The sequence below is a fragment of the Cervus elaphus genome, chromosome 8 (genome assembly GCF_910594005.1).
Source record: "Cervus elaphus chromosome 8, mCerEla1.1, whole genome shotgun sequence".
NCBI classification, from domain to species: domain Eukaryota; kingdom Metazoa; phylum Chordata; class Mammalia; order Artiodactyla; family Cervidae; genus Cervus; species Cervus elaphus.
The window spans coordinates 10,902,043-10,906,122 of NC_057822.1; the positions used below are offsets into that span (position 1 = coordinate 10,902,043).

General features: G+C 40.0%; 1 pseudogene; it reads right to left on the bottom strand.

Annotated features, from left to right (window-relative positions):
* Nucleotides 1-376: 376 nt before the first annotated feature.
* Nucleotides 377-491, bottom strand: LOC122699011 (annotated as a pseudogene).
* Nucleotides 492-4,080: the final 3,589 nt, after the last annotated feature.

Here is a 4,080-nt window from a genome sequence, read left to right on the forward strand (position 1 = left end):
CTCCCTGTCCATCACTAACTCCCGGAGTTTACTCAAACTCATGTCCATCAAGTTGGTGATGCCATGCAGCCATCTCATCCTCTGTCATCCCCTTCTCCTCCTACCCCCAATCCCTCCCAGCATCAAGGTCTTTTCCGATGAGTCAACTCTTAGATCATTGGGATGTGGTAATTCATTTTTAAAGTTCAGACCCTCAAAATATAAGCCTAAAAAAGGAAGCCATCTTCGTTTCATGTCAACATTAAAATTAGAGTACTAAATCAATGTAGTTGGTAATTTCCTTCATATCTTAAGCTTTTAAATGATCAAATCTATAGTCCTGGAAGCAACCTTTGTGTTTATCAATACCTCCACCACTTGAATCTCTTTCAGGTATCATGATCCTTCTTATCTGTCTCAAAACTCGTACTAAACAATGAGTTTTGGGCTGCAAAAGAGGATTTCTTTTCTCACCTGTCTTTGTCCACAGATTAAACAAACAAACAAAAAAAAACATAAGTGCTATTGATTTTTGCTAGTCTGGTAGCTGTGAAGTGGGAATTCTCAGCTGTTTTGATTTGCATTTCTCTGATTATAATTAAAGTTGATACTTGCATTTTTCTGTATGCTTAGTATGTGAAACCAAGGTATTCATATATCCTTTGCTTGTTTTTCTATTTGATTTCTTGTCTTGTTGATTTGTAGCAATTGTATATTATAGACAGTATTCCTTGTTTATTAACACTTATTTACTTATTTGGCTGCTCTGGGTCTTAGCTGCTTCACATGGATTTTTGATCTTTGCTGCCACATGCAGGATCTAGTTCTCTGACCAGGGACTGAACCTGGGCCCCCTGCATCAAGAGGGTGATATCTTAACCACTGGACCAGCAGGGAAGTCTCTCCTTGTTTAAACACTGCAGATACCTTCTCCCAGTCTGCAACCTTCATGCAAATTTGTTATGTCATTAATTTAGTAGATGTCCTAAATTTTGACCTTAGAATTTGGAGTCTTATTTTGGAAGTCTTTATTTATACCTGGGTAACAGAGATTTTCCTGTACTGTCTGCTTTATAGTTTTAACTTTCACATTTAGGGAAAAATTCAGCTTTTTTCTCTACACAGTGAATTCATTTTTCTACCAAGGGAAAAACAATCATTCCAGTGTTTCATGATGTCACTTTTATCACATGTTAAGTTCGCATTTCTAGGCTCTCCATTCCATTCCATTGATCATTTTCTCTGTTTCAGTGTCAACACAATATTTTTATTGCTGTGGCTTCGTGGTAGAGCCAGTTCTACCAGTAGGGCAGGTCTCCCTACTTTTATTTCCCTCTGAAAATAGACTTAGCTTTCATAGACATTTTTTTCTCTCATGCAGAACTGACATTTGCATGGAGTGCTCCCTCGGCAGAATTTCAGTGTGGCAGACTTCCTTCATCTCTTTCAGGTCTCTGCTAAAATGTCGATAAGCACCCCCAACCATCCTAAATTAAGTAGCATACTCACTACCCATTACCCTTTCTTTCTTTTATTTAATCGTTTTCATAGCATTTATTACTATCTAACTTCAGATTATCTAATCACTGCTTCTCTACTAAAAATGTAAGATTCATGAGGATAGGTGCTCTGTTTTGTTCTCTGCTGTACCCCTAGAACCCAGAACAATGCCTGGCCTGTGATAGTCTCTCTGAATATTTGCTAAATGAATGAAATCTTTACACAACTGAGTTATCCGGATCATGACATTGAACCAGGTCTTCTTATGTCCTTGAACAGAGCTTAGTGTTTTTCTTGATAAACTCCTTAGGCTTTGCCTTGTGGCAAGGGAAGTTTGTCTGCCATTCCAGCGGGCTTCCCGGGTGGCACAGTGGTAACAAGTCTGCCTGCCAATGCAGGAGACACAGGAGACGTGGGTTTGATCCCTGGGCTGGGAAAATCCCCTTTAGAAGGAAATGGCAACCCACTCCAGTACTCTTGCCTGGCATGTCCCATGGACAGAGGAGCCTGGTGGGCTACATTCCATGAGGTCACAAAAGAGCCAAAAAGGACTTAGCGAATAAGCAACAACAATGCTAGACACTGGCTTACAGTGTCTAAGATACAGTTCCTGTCTCTAACAGCTCCCATTACAATGGCAGAAACAGACATTTGTACAGTTCATGAAGTCATCAAAGGTACTCAAACAAGGGGCTCCTTCCCAAAACAAATGAATCTTTAGCACTGACCAAGCAGACCTGCTTCCTTTTGCTTGAATGTACTTGAATACTTTTGCTTATACATTATCTTCCTTAATATCCATTTACCTTTGACTTTTCCATTCATCTCTGGCTATGTGACTCCCACACAACCAAAAAGCAAGATCTAATAATAGAAAGCAGGTAACATAGTGGCTAAGGGCTCAGGCTTGAGAGACAAAATAGGTTCCAGTTCTAGCCCTGCCATTTACCAGCTGTGTGACCTTGGACATACTGCATCACTTTCTAGAGAATCCATTTCCCCATCTGTCAAAGTGAGGAAATTTGACATCTTCATCACGTAGAGGATATAATGAAATAACCTGTGTGAAGGCTTTCAACACCAGGCCTCACAAGCAGCCAGGATTTTCCCTTTCTGTCGTTCTGTGATCATTCCTGGAACACAAGAAGGTCATGAAGTTTCCTTCCTGTGACTTCTGACATTTGATGACAGCTCAGTAGCATCACCTGTTTCACATTTCATCACATTCCCTACGCAGTAATTCTCTGGGTTGTTTTTTGGGGGGAGGCTGTGCTGGCTCTTTGTTGCTGCATGGGCTTTCTAGTTAGCAGGGCTTTAGTTACTCTTGTTGTGGTTCCCGGGCTCTACAGCACAAGCTCAATAGTTGTGGTGCACAGGTTTAGTTGCTCCACAGCATATGGGATCCTCCTAGACCAGGAATCGAACCTGTGTCTCCATATTAGCAGAGCCACTGAGCCACTAGGGGAGCCCTGGTGATTCTTTTGTCCATCTTGGCTTCTAGTGCTACCATTTAGTAGTTATTTGTAGAGTTTAAATGGAAGTTCTTTAAACTCTCAGAATGTCTATTTTCTCATCTATAAAACAAGTATAATTACAATAGTATGTATTTCATAGAGTTGTCATATCAATTAAATGATCGATATGCATAAAGGCCTAGCAGAGTGCTTGGCACATAAGTCAGCTGTTTTCAGTTTTAGCATTGTTAAGACTGCATGCGTCTTAAGAGGAGAAATTGTGTTTTGTAGCACAGCGTACTACAAAGTTAACAGCACAGACTCTGGAGTCTTCAGTTCAAATCTGAACACCACATACATGTTGCTCAATCTGGGTAAACCTCTCTAGGCCTCAGTTTCCTTATCTGCAAAATGGGAATAATAAAAGACCTCCAGGACTTTCCTGGCTATCCAGTGGTTAAGAATGACTTCCAATGCAAGGGGCACAGGTTCAACCCCAGTCAGGGAACTAAATCCCACATGCCACAACTAAGACCCTGTGTAGCCAAATAAATAAATAAAAATAAATATTAAAAAAAGACCCCAATTCTGCAGGTTGGTGTAGGAATTAAAGGAGAAAATACACTCCTTGGGCAATTGGCACAGTGCCTGGCATAAATATTGATTTCTTGAGCAATTATTGTGTGCCAGGTCATGTGCTAAATGTTTTGTTTAGCATGTTCTAAATATTTTTTCTGTGAACCCCATAACCTTTGCTTAGTACTACTCATAAAGTAACCATTCAGATATTTACTGAATGAATGAATGAGTGAATTAGTGAATGCTGACTCATAGATCAAAAGAATCCTGCCTGCATAAATTGGTTTGTCCCAGGTTAACACTCCTCATTCCTCTCTGATGAACAAGTGCATAAGCCATGAAGTTCAGCACTTATAAAAATCAAGAGAGCATGGAAAGGAGGGCGATACGAGGCCCTGGCTCTTTTACTTTAGAGAAATGACTCACCCTTTAGCACTGGAATTCATTTCTCAGAACTGGTAAAATGAATTTTAAAATATTGCTGTAGGCAAAAGTGGTAAAATTCACAACATTTAAGATCATGAAAGACAGAGAAAGGAACATCTCTTTGAGAGAAATAAAAATCAAC